Below are 13,876 nucleotides of genomic sequence, written 5' to 3'. Positions count from 1 at the left end.
GTTCTCCGAGGATTTCGCTATATATAAGCTTATATCCCTCTTAGACCTCTTTTCCGGCTATAATCAGGTTACCCTTAACGAGGAGTCTCGAGATCTAACTACCTTTACGACTATTATTAGACTCTTTAGGATATATACCCTTCCTTAGGGGGCCACTAATTTAGTAGCCTAGTTTATATGCATTATAACTCGTATCCTTTACGACCTTATTTCCTAGTGCTATAGACCCTTTATTAACGATATTATAGTAAAAGAACTAATAACTACCTACTAGGATACCCTAATTGGACTAGGAATTCGCCGTTTTATAGCCGAGTATATCGCTAATATCGATAAAGTGCTTCTTAACGTGGAATTAGCTAAAGGCACTATCGTAGGTATTAAAAGCTAGTAGTATTAGAAAGTAGCCACTATCGTGGGCTATATCTATAGTATTAATAGTTATTATCCTAAGTAGGCTAAGATAGCGAAGGTCCGAGAGTAGGAGAGGTATAGTATAGTTTTTAATATTTATTTATTCCTCGGTCTCGCCACCTTTTACTATATCTGGATTTATAAGTCCGCTATTATCGCTAGACCCCTAACCGACTTGCTACGGAAGAACACTGCCTTTAAGTAGGAGGAGCCTTAATAACACGCTATAAACGCCCTTAAGAAAGCCCTTACTACTACCCCTATCCTGATTATTATCTAGTACGGCGAAGGCGTAGGAGTTATCTACGTTATCGTCGATACTAGTATAAATAGATAGGGTGGAATCCTCGGGTAGTACGTTAAGAATAAGAGAGCCGTGGTATAGTATAAAAGCGGACGTTAGTCTTCTACGGAGAGGGTCTATAACGCTAGTAAGCTAGTGCTAAGGGGAGTCCTAAAGACCCTTTAGCGCCTATGTAACTACCTCTATAGGGTTTACTTTATCCTCGAAACCGATACCTAAGCCCTCTTATCCTAGTTAAAAGGATCTACTACTAACCTCCCTAATACCCTAATCACCCGATAGCTTGCCTAGATCCGGCTCTTCGACTTCGACGTTAAGTATATTAAAGGATTTAAGAATACTATAGCCGATAAACTCTTACGGATACCCGGAATACCCTTTAATTAGGCTAATAACGATACCGAAGGAGACCTAAACGACTTCGTGGACGATAGAATCATCTTTACAGAAGCTAAGAAGCAGTTCGACGACCCTACCTTAGCTAACGATATCCTCGATAAGGACCTTACCTAGAGTTAGTTTTCCTGATAAGTAGCCACCTTCTTAATAACCTTTCGCGTGCTTAAGGGAATAGATCCTAAAGAAGCCCGTAGAGTTAAAGATAAAGCCACCCGTGTATTCCTTAAGGACGGATTACTATAGACCCGAGTAACTAAAGCCGATTCGACCCCTAAACGCTGGATTAACCATAACGACACCTAGGTTAACCTAATTAGGAGAGCCTACGACGAATCCGGATACCGAGGAAGACAGGGCACTTACTATCGCCTCGCCGCTAACTACTTCTAGGATAGTATCTATAAGAGCGTTTAGAGGTTTATCGAGTCCTATTCTAAATACTAGGCCCGCCGTAGCTATTCCTAAGAGGACCCCCTAATCGTAATAAGCCTGCCTAAGGCCGCCCTCCCTTTTACCAAGGTCTGCCTAAATATTTAATATCTCTAAGGATAGTATCTTATAGAGGCCCGCTATATATTTATAGGTTAGGTTAAGGCCCGACTACTAAAAAAGAATACGTCTAAGGCTATAGCCTTATTTCTATAGGAAGATATAATCTATAGGTATAGGCTTTATATAATCCTCCTTATAGATAGAGGTCTAGAGAATAAGGGTTATATAATCGAGCTAAACCGTCACTATAGAACTACTCGGAAGCTCGCCTCGGCCTACTACCCCCGCGCTAATAGCCTTAACGAGGTTAGGTATGAGGCTATTACCCACGCTCTATCTATTTAGTCAAAGCTTTACCCTAGAGCCCTTCACGAGATCCTCCTAATAATCCTTTTCGCTAACCATATAACGGTAAAAGCTTCTACTAGCCGTACCCCTTTTTTCCTTCTATACGGCTATAAGGCTATTACCCCGATTAAGACGACCTGCCTAACCTAGAGAGTACTAGACTAGAGCCGCGTTAAAACCCCTAAGGATAAGATAATACTTTGGTTAAGGGCTTTTGCCTAGCTTAATACTAACTGATAAGCTGCTATTACTATAATTACTAAATAATAAGGGCGACGGATAGCCTATATTAACGCTAGCCGTGCCCGGGTACTACGTAAATAAAGGCTATAAGTTAAGGATCTTATACTAGTTCACGATACTAAAAAAGCTATCGATATAAGCCGTAAGGCTAAGCTCGACTACTACTAGAACGGCCTATATCGTATCCGAAAGGCTAATCACGATAATAAGTTCTTTATTCTTAAGACTCTTACTAGGGAAGAACTAAAAGGGATTACTTTTACCGCTAACCACCTAAAGAAGTTTATTTAAAAACGATAATAGGCACTGGGAGCCTAAGGACTAGACTATACTTAAACGGGACTATAGCGAAGAGCTTAAGATCACGTACCCTGTCTAAGGAGCGCCTATTACCGAAGAAGTCACCGAAGCACCCCTTTTACTTAGCGAGGACCCTAAGGAAGATATTAGGGCTAAGGATAATATTAGTTCCCCTAATTACACTATTCACGATATTTTACGCCGCTCCGAGAGACTAAGAGAGTTATTAGGGGAGTATTATAAGAAGCTAGAAGAAGAGTTAAAAAAGGTAAGGGAGTTTAGTACCGTCGAGGTGTAGATTCTATAGTGCCTAGATTTTAACCCGAGTAAGTATAAGGATTATACTAACGAGCTGTATTTTATTCCTTATTATTATTTTCCCTAATTTCCTGTATCTTTAAAGCCTATACTCGTTAGGAGGCTAGCGTGTAGTCTTAGGGCCGAGGGTAAATAGAGCTAAGTCTTTTATCCTTCCAGAGTCGCGATATACGCTAGCATAAAGGGCGTAAACCTATAAATAATCCTTCTAACTACCACCTTAGTCCGTTTTTTTTTTTTAAACTTTTACCTTTATTACCCTAATCAGAAGTACTATAAACCCGTCTAGACTTATTTCCCCGATTAGAAGACTTTTCCCTATATTTATTATTTATTATATTTATAAGTAAGCCTAACTACGTAAACGTTATAGACATATACCACTATATACTCTCTTTTCTATAATAAGTATAGGTTTCTTTTATTATAATCTTAAATTCTTTACTCCAATTCCCCTGATTACCGTATAATTTATCGGACCTAAGCTAAATTACACTTAGTTTAATATAAGCTGCCTATTCTGCGGAAGGGAGTTATAGTCGGGAATAACTAGTATAGGACGGTTACTAAGGGTATAATATAATCGAGAGAAATACCATTAAAGGCTATAAGCCGTAAACCGTAAATCCCTCCTTTACTAACCCTAATACTAGTAACTTATTAAGTTATTACGTTAATCTTAAAGGCCGATTTCAGAAGTATAAGAGCCACCCCTTCCCACGACTTAAAGCCCCTTTTCCTAATCTCTATTACTAATCGCTCTCTCTATAACTAATAGTATACCCCTATTTCCCTAACCACACCTATATATACTACCCTTAAGTCTACTATATGTAAGTTCCTCGTCCAGAAAGAAAAGACTAATACTATATCTATTACTAGAAGAGTAAGTTCAAGACACTAAGTCAACGGCGTTAAGAGCTCCGCCAGAAAAACCCCTAATAAAGAAAAACGTAATATCACGACGACGATAGCGGTAATAATAATAAAAACCGGAAAACCCGGGGATTCCCTAGTTTTATTAGCCTGATTAAGCGACTACCGGCTATTACCTATAAATCTTATTCTTCTTATAAGGGCTTTATCGGTAGATAGGCCCGTAGAGTCTACCCCTATTAGAGTAAAAAACGGTTTATTATAAAGAAGAGGAAAAGAAGAAGATAAGCCACGAGAAAACCTTCTTTTATACCTATTTTCCCCTAATCTTACTACCCTACCCTACTTTCCCACGCAGCGGCTCTTTCTCACCCCTAACTACGCTAAAGACTTAGACTTAGAAGCTTATATTATTATAATTTACTACCTACTACCCGATCCCTTCCTATTTCTCGGCCTTAGCTGCCCTATTTAACTATAACTATACTCCTATTCCCCTAATTACCGCGAAAGATACCTATTTCCCCCCCTTCTTTACTCCTAAACCGGTCCTTCTTCGTAGTTCTTATACTCGGGAATATACACTTTAATCTCCTTACGCCAGATATAAGCCCCTACGGGAAGAGAGATTAGATAATACTTAACGGTCTCCCCTTTTTAATACTAAGCGCTATCCTTAACCCTCTAGTAGTGGCTATCCAGTTTAGTCCAATACCGGTATATTAGAGCTAGAACTATAGCCGGAATACTATCTCGCGCTAGGAGATCTTAACCTCCTAAAGTATTACGTTACTAGTAAGCCACCTATTAATAAATAGCCTTTATACTAATAATATAAACACTACGCCGAGAGGACTATAAAGGTCGGTGACTATCGTTATAAATCGATTAAGACAGCACTATATTCTACTTAGAAGAAGGATCGGGGTGACTAACGCCCGGATACTTATTATCCGGCCAGGAGACTTCCTAATCACCCTATTAGAACTGCCCTCGGAGGGCGTCGTCACGATACGTATAAGCGGACTCGTAAAATTAATAGTTAGCGTAGTCCGGGAACTCCTTGCTCCCCTAAATCGACACATACTCGAAAAAGGAGTATAGAATCTTATTATTAACCCGATTAGTTATAGCTATCTAACGCTCCTCGTAGCACTAGTAAGGAACCTTATTAATAGTGCCGTATACTTAGATTAAAAGAGCCCTAGTAGTATAGGGCCGCGAAACGATTTTTATAAGATACTCTCTCTAAGGACTAGCTATATCCTTTACCACGAAGACTTAACGACGGAAGAGAGGAGAGCCGTTACTAGCCTTTATCTTTATAAATAAACTAACCTCGACGTCTCTAAGGTTAAGAAGAGTATCCTAAACCCGCCGGGCGACTACCGCCTTACTTTCTCCGGGGATTAATAACTACAGGAAGTTTAGCTTAACGTATAATACGCCACCCTTACTACCCACCTTATACTAGCCGAGATAAGAGTTTACCTCTAGGGTTTATTAGTCTTTACTTAGCCTAATTAGGGCAATCTATATATAGACTCGATAAAAACTTACCACTATATCCACGGGGGTTACTCCGAAAGAGTATTCCTTATAGGCCCTAAGGGGCAAATAAGCCGCGGGCCAGAACCACGGCGTTAGCTTAATAGACTATTAATAAGTAACGGCCTTCTTCCTTTCGTAAGACTCGGTCTCGTCGAGTATACTAATCAGCCGTTTAATTACTATTATTACTATTATTAGATATTATAAGTGTAAATAGCGGTTAGGTTCGTATTTGCCTTAATATTACGGTAGGAAAAGAAGAAGAAAAGGAGGGATACCGGTAGAAAGCTCGCCTTTTATACTCGAGGGATCAAGCGATTAAGGGAGGCTATAAGCCTCGTTATTACTATAAATCACAAAGGCGGCTATTTAGTTAAAGCAGTTATAAAGAGGCCTTTACTGCTACGGCTTAAGGGAGGAGTAATTCACTATTTCCCCTTTTAGATCCCTTATCCCTAAGTCACGGCTACGCCTATAACCGAATAACGCAGGAGCTATTTCGTCTAATCTTTTCGACTAATTAGAGCCCAGGTTTTAACGTCTTTTTCCTAATCGGGAACCTTCCCGCCGAGTTAAAGGAGTCACTATCGCTATAACTAAGACACGCCTTCTTTAACTAAGCAAAAGACTCCTTGATAGGCAGTAGCTAAATAGTAATGCCTACTATAAAGGAACCCTTAAAGCAAAGACTATTATAGAAGAAGGCACTTTCGAGCTTATTAGAGGAGGATAAATATCCCTCGACCTTAAGCTTTAAGGGTCTCTTTTCCTCTCTCTTCCACTCTTTAGTTTTCGACTAGCCCTTTACTCTTAGATATCACCCGTAACCACTAACCGCTATTTTATAATAATAGCTTTTCCTATTTCTTTTTAACTGTTTTTCGACGTCCCTAAAGTCTAATTAGGGTAACCAGCTATAGTTTACGCTTTTACCGGCCTTTATTCCTTTCTCCCCCTCCCCCCTCTTTTTTTCTCTCCCTCTCCCGCCGCGCACGCCGCCCTCGCTATAACTAACTACTAGGCCACTACCCCCGTAGGGAACTTACTTAAGCGCTATATTCACCCTAAGGCACGCGCCGTTATTAATTCTTATACTAGAGGTCGTACTAAATACGTCCTTAAGAAGAGTAGATAGGCTTTCCCCTCGATAAGTCTTCCTTACCGCCTATTCGACGTATCCGATAACGACCCCCTCTTCTTTAGGTTTACGGCAGGTAGTATAGAGGACTAGTAAGTAATTTAATAGCTCCTAGGATCTATAGAGGGAGAGTATATAGGCGGAGAAGTTATAGATAATATAACCCCGTTAACCCCCTTAGTAAAGATTCGTGGAGATAGTATCGTGGCCGCCTATATAGCCTTACTAGCTATATAAAGGGTGTATAATAACCTCTTTAAGGGTAAGTGGTTAGAAAAGTCTACTATAAAAGACCTAATCAGGGTAATAATCACTAGATAGATCGGGGATACTAGGCCTAAGGCCTAGATTAATAATATTAACTCGTGGGGCTATAACGCTAAGAAGAAGAGGTTTAACTATCTAGACGTGAGCGAGAGAAATCTTTTTAGGATCGTAATATCCCGGCTAATTCCCTTTATATACTATATTAGAGGTAACCACTTCGTTAGCCTACTCTTAGATTAGGAGACGTGGGTTATATACATATACGATAGTATATAGTATAATAGAGGAGCTAAGAAGCGTCTATTAAAGAGCTTCCGGGTAGCTATAAGTTAGCCACGGTATATTAAAGCCCCTAAGGAGGCTATAGATAGCCTAGTTAGGAAGTTTTATATCGTTCTAGGCCCTTAATAGGAGGACGAGTATTCGTATAGCCTATTCGTTAGTAAATAGATTCGTTACATTATTTAGGAGGGATACTTATTCCCTGCCTTATCCCGGCTATACCGGCTATAAGATAGCCGCTATTACGTTAACAATATAACCAGCTATACTAGGTATATTAGATATAGCTAGTTAAGTTACGTAGGCGAACTCTTCGGCTTCGGCTATTAATCTAAGCTTAAATTAGCTTCCGAGTAGTCTACCCTATCCCTTAACCCCGCTCCTACCCCCGCTCCCGTTATTACTCCCTCCTATAATCCGCCTAAAATAACTGGTTTCACGCCTATTAATAAGAAGTAAAAGCCTATTAACCCGCCTAAGGGTCCGAAGACTCCGAAGGCTCCTAAGACGCCCCTACCTACTAAGCCGAAGTCCTCTTCTCCTAATTAAGGGGTAACTAAAGGACTAGCACTTAGCGAGGATAATAGGGATATATTCCCGGAACTAGGTAATCTTAAGCTCACCACCCCTAAGGCTAAGGAGGTTAGCGAGGGTACTCCCTCGACTATTAAGCCTATATCTATAGTCTCGCCTAAAGTCCCTAAGGTTTATATCTTTAAGGGTTCCCCTAATTAAAAGGTGACTAAGCCTAAGAAGTAGATATAGTAGCCGTAGCCTGCCCTAGTTAAGATTAGCTTAGCTATTAGTTACTACGTATACGAGGGAGAGGACCTTATTAATTTTACTGTAAGGACCGATATATAAAGTAAGTAGGAGAAGGACCGAGTATACTAGGACCGCGGTCTAGAAATATCCCGTGGCCTACTATTCTACAGGCTAATCGAGATAAGGAATATACCGTTTAGACCGAGTAACTATAGCTAGGAGGATTAGGTTTAGTCGTTTAATAACCCCTATAAAGCCGCTTTACAGGATACCGCTACTAATAGTAATAAGCATCTTCCGCTATCGCGAGTAATAGAGTAGGGAGGCTAGCATCGTTATAATACCACTATTAAGTAGGAGGTAGATAAAGCCGCCGCTAATTAGGAGGCTCAAAAGGCTAATAAGTCGGACTATATAGTCGGAGGAAGGACTTTACGAAAGCGTAAGTAAAGGCATATATAGAGGATTAGATAAGAGACGTCTTAAGGATATAACCGATAAAGATAGCGAGGAAACGGTATATACGGAGGAATAGGAACTAAGAGGATCTCTAACTTAGTATATATGGAGGACGGGGTAATCAGAGAAATACGGGTATACGATAGCTCTTTACTTAGTTTATGTACTTATATCTGCTTATTTTTAGGAGTTATCTATGCGATAAGGGCGTAATCGAGATAACTAGGGCCGTATTATAACCGCGCAGATATAGCGTTAGAGTGGTTCGGCAGACGGTCATATAACCCCCTTTTAAGGCCGCTGGATCCGCTACCATATATATATTAAGGACAGGCTCGGGATATCCCTATTAAGGGATTAAGACATAATCATTATCCTCTTTTATAATTACTTATTCTACGTTTAAGGTATCTTTCTAGTTTAACTTACATTACCCTAATCAGAATAATAAGTACCGATCTACTTCTTCGCTAAAGGTTATAGTGGTGTTAGTTATATTTTGGTTATATATCGTGGTTTCGCTGGACTAACCTCTTTATCTGATCTTTATCTTAACGATCTAGTGCCACTACGTCTTTATCCAGTTACACTAGTAGCCGTGGATATCGATATAGCGGAGGCGCGTTATTAACGTGCTAATCTCCTAATTAACTAATCGAATCGTTTAGTTATTATCGTATAAGATTCTTAATTCCGGATTATTAAATTCTACTTCTATACTAAATAATAGGCGTTATATAAAGATACCCTCTTTTATACCCTATACTAACGCTAATAGCTCTGCTTCCGTTATAAACGTCGTGACCGTATCCTACTTATTAGCGCGCTACGCTATTATACCACTAAATAAGCGTATTATATACGCTTGACTACTCTTTCGATCGAGGGTATTATCGGTAAATAAGGCGTTAGTATAGATTTCGATAGTATCACCACCCCTTAGTTCTAACGCAAACGATTAGCTATTAATTATATAGAGGATTAGATAATCGGCGGCCTTATAGTAAACAGGCCCTGGATTAACGTTAAACCGGTATAGCCTGGATATTATAAACGCGATATTAGGCCGCGATATTACTACTACGTATAGTATAGATCCTATCTTCCGTTAATAGCTTTTAACGTTAGTCGAGGTCCCTAAATAGGGTAATAGCTCTATAACCTTAATTAGGTGCGTTAGGCGATAGTTACTACTATACTTACTATTCGGCTTTAATAGGCGTTCTAACTTAGTAATATAATCGCGTTATAATAGCCAGATTTTATAGGCGACATGGTCACGAATAACCTTAATATTAAGGAACCACTATAGAGGATCGCCCCCTTATAGGTTATAGTAGCGTTATAGGTTATTAACGGCCTACTCTATCTACGCCTTATATTATTCCTTATAAGCAATAACGATATCGTTAACGTAGAAGAATAGGATTAAACTGCGGCGTAAAACATAACACGGTTCTTACGGTACTATCTAAAAGCCGTCCGCTAAAAGGATAGCCGAGAAGTGCTTTTACTAAAGTAGTAAAGACTCCTTAAGTCTATATAACGCCTTTTTTAGGTGTAAATAACTCCTAGGGGCTAAAACGCCTAGCGGCGGATATATAAAGATATTATAGGGGAGGGGCGTGTGTATAAACGCGTTTATAATATTAAATTATAATAGCGTAAGGTTAAATCGGGCAGCGATAGCTATTAACGCGCGGAATAACTATCCGGCTAGTATTACTATATACGTCTCCTTAAGCGAGGATTAATATTACTAATCTCCTCGTACTATAAGCCTTACCTTATATTTATATAGAAATCTATACTTATCGAACTTATATATTATTACCTATATCAAATTAAGAACCTGATATCTATCTGCTACGGACGCCGGTACCTATATCCACGACCCTATCTCCTCGTGGCTCCGTAGGTAGTCTTCTTATACTTATCGGAATAAGTGGCCGTAAGGGTATAAGGGTATATCGTAAGGGTTCCTCGGAGGAGGAGGGAGGTCTTTACGGTAGATCTTTACGACCGCCGGGGTAACCGCCGGAGTACCCGCCGAAATAACCGCCGGGGTTATATTTCCTAAGATAGCCTCCCGGGATATACTTCCGGTGGTTACCGCTAAGGCCGTGGATTCGCGGGGTATTATTAAGCGTCGCTATAACGCTATAGACGTAGACCTTTTTAACCGTAATTTAGTTAGCGGAGTCCTATTTAATATATATATATATTAGGTACGTGACGGCTAGCGTTAAATACTATAACCTAATAGTCTCTTTTCTAGCTATCTCCTTACCGAATTAGTTACGCTCCTTTATTTAATAGGAGCCCTATATCCGTAGCTATAAGGGTATTATAACACTATATTCTGTTATCCTAGAACCCTATAGCCGTAGGGGTATCACGGTTTCCTAATATAACGACTGCTATTAGCGCTATAACCGACGGCGGGTTTATTAGTAGAGTAGGAAGTAATAGATCGGGCGGATATAGACGGTAATCAGGCGCTATACCGGCTAAATCACACTATTTATAACCTAAATCTTATCCTAATTAACTCGAGATAGCCTCCTTTATCCCCTTATAGCCGGGCATTACGGACTATAATCTTAACGGTAAAGCCGTCGAGGAAGGGGATCCGGGGGCGTTTATCCCCGGATCTAATAATTTAAAATAAGCAGTTTTATAAAGGGGGGGGTCCTTAACTTATACGTCCGTAAACGGCCGTGAATCTCTAGCCCTCTCCTACTCGATCTAACTAATTAGGTCTTCTAATTACTCCTTAGTCAATTAACGGAGGTTATCCTTAAAGGTGGCGATATCGCCGTTAAAGAAGGCGCGTTCGTTAAAATCTATATCGCGCGTTCGAATAACGCGGTTATAGCGGCGTAGGCTAGGCACCTAGATACGGAAAATATTAGTGGAATCGTAGCCGATAAGGTAGCCGATATAGGCGCGAGAAGCGATACGATTTAATAGCTTATTAGTAGCCTTCTAGGCATCCTTTATTATCGCGTACGCCTTATAGCCGTAAGCTTAAAGATGTGATAAAATCGGCTTTCTTTTAAAGAGGGCCTTATAGGGCGTTTTCTAATTCTTTTACTACCTTTATAGCGTCCGGTTATAGACGTATACTGCCGTGGGAATAGCCTTAGGCTATATAAACAGCGGTAGTTTTATATGGATATTTATCGTACGACCCTTCGAAATAACTATAGTAGTAGCGTGTTCGGCACCCCCGTTCTATACTTAAGTATCGGTAGCAGATACCTCTAAAAGGATACCCTTATCACGCAGGAATTAGGTGATATCGTGGGATTAAGTTAGTTTATTATTAGATTCGAAAACGCGCACCTTATAGCCTAATTAACAGTCTACCCAGGCGAGGAATTCCTTAATTATTACGAGGATATCCACTGCCAGCTTACTCTTTATAACGTAGGTGGTCGTAAAACCACTATAACGGTCGGTGAAAAATATAAACCTTAAGTCTCTATCGGACGTTCGTTTAAAATCCGTGAAATTAATCGCCTACCGCTCCCCTACGTAAGCAGGAGCGGTATAAGGGCGCCTACTAACATACCGTTTGATTTTTATAAGCTCGTAGGCCTTATAGTCGATAGTTATTAGTCCCTTTATTTTAACCCCCTACGTCTGCTCTTCTAGATGCCTAAGCGGTTTAGGGCCAGCGTGCCCTAATCGTAGATCCTATAAGATACCCTTTATAATGCTTAGATAGCGTATCGTCGATTTATAGATAGCTTTTCAGGTGGAAGAAAAGCCTAGAAAAGCAGCCGCAGATTAGTTAGAGGGTATGTATTTAATAACGGTTTAATCAAAGCGGTAACTTAGCTAGTATAGTATAAATCTATCGGAACGCCGAATATAGTTATTTAGTGGCTTCTAATTCTACTAGTATCCTCGAAGACGTAGGCGTTAGTTTAAGATTAAATTATAGGTAAAATCCTTATAGTATACGACGTTTAATAGCCTAAAATCGAGGCCTCCTATTAGTCCGTTTAACCTCACGGTCACGTTACCGTAACCTTTAATAGGCAGAGACAAACTGCTGGCTACTATATAGTCCCCCTACGTGGCGGGTATAAAATCAGAAAAACGGGAAAAATCGTTAAATATATAAATAGTAGCGCTGGAATCGAGGATAGTAGAGGTTCGAAGAGGGTAACTAGTAGTAGCGGTTCCTGCTATAAAGCTAGCGGCGTGGGAGACGCCGCTACGGACACTACGGACGCTGCTATAGCCGAGTCATGCCTCTTTAAGCTATACTAAGTCCCGGCTTATATCCTTCTTTATCTTCTTTGCGGCGCGTAGTTCTTCTACTTCCGCGCGCAGCGCGGGGTCGTATTTAAGGATCCGTTAGACGGTTATTTTAGTGCTCTCGAAGGGTGTCTAATCGTTATATACCATATCCGGGAATAGATAGAAGCAGGCGTTAATACGTGGCTAGGCATAGCGTATACGCGGTAGATCTAACCTCTCTATAGGGTAGATTAGCGGCGTTTAGAAGAGGAACGGTTAGCTAAAGCAGCTAAAGGTATAGCTATAGATACCGCGGTAGTAGGATTCTTAGCTTTCTTCCCACGGCCGCCCTTCTTACGGGGCTTATCCGTGGCCTCTAAGGTATCTTTACCCTTTTCGCTTCCAGTATACAGTGCAGGGAATACTATAGCGCGGTGGCTACCGCGTTTTCCTTAGTCTTTAAGTCTAGTATTAATATACTTCTGACCGAGGGTATAAAGGTCTTCGGGTATAACTACCTAGTTATCTACTAGGCGACCCTCGGCCTTAGTCTAATCGCGGCCGGTATAGGGGCATATACCTCTAAAGAAATCTATAACCTATATATATATAGCGGGCTTTGAACCGGTATCTTTATAGCTTTATAGTAGTAGCTACTACTTATCTAACTACTCCCCAAGCTTTTTAAGGCTATTCGCAGGATAATAAGTATACTCGATATACTTTTCATGGGTATTAGTTTAGTGGGTAGCCAGGTACTAATCCGTATCGTGTTTAATGGCTTCGTATACCTTATAAGGTATACCTCCTTATAGTAGTTATCTACGGCTTTAGTCGATAGTATTAACCTGCTAGGTTAGTATAGCGTTAATCCCCTTTAGGTAGCTATCGTATTACGTTTATAGGATCTTCTAGCGCGCGATTTCGACGTCGTACGCTTTCTAGCCAGCGTCCGTAAGGTTAAGATATTATATAGGGGTACGTCTAAGCGTTGTAGAGGGGAAAGAGTCATAATTCGGCATTATAGGCTCTTCGGGGGACTAAGTCGGATTAACTAGGTAGAGAAACCTCTACATGTTATTATAGGTAGTAACCGATTCGTATAGGCGTCGCCAGAGCTCCTAATCCTTATAGGTTTTATACGTAATAGGGCTAAGATACGATATCTTAATAGTTATTTTATAGATTAACACGCTATATCGGCGTAGCTAGATAGCTTCTTAAATCGATAGTAGTGGTAAAAGGGTAGGTAAAATAGGTATATCTTCACTTAGTAATTAAGACTCTTAATTATCAGATAAAGCATAGCTAAAATCGTCATAAAACAGGTTAAGATTGATTAAGACAATTATATACTATTATAACTGTCTCAGACCGTCAGGGAAACGCTGCCACCGTATTTTATATAGTGCAGATTCTGCAAGCGTCCACCCGGATTATACTCTTAGCAATCCGGCCTATTACGT

Source organism: Sodiomyces alkalinus (assembly GCF_003711515.1).
Source record: "Sodiomyces alkalinus F11 unplaced genomic scaffold SODALscaffold_4, whole genome shotgun sequence".
In the NCBI taxonomy this organism is placed as follows: Eukaryota; Fungi; Ascomycota; class Sordariomycetes; order Glomerellales; family Plectosphaerellaceae; genus Sodiomyces; species Sodiomyces alkalinus.
Note: the sequence above shows the minus strand (reverse complement) of the source record.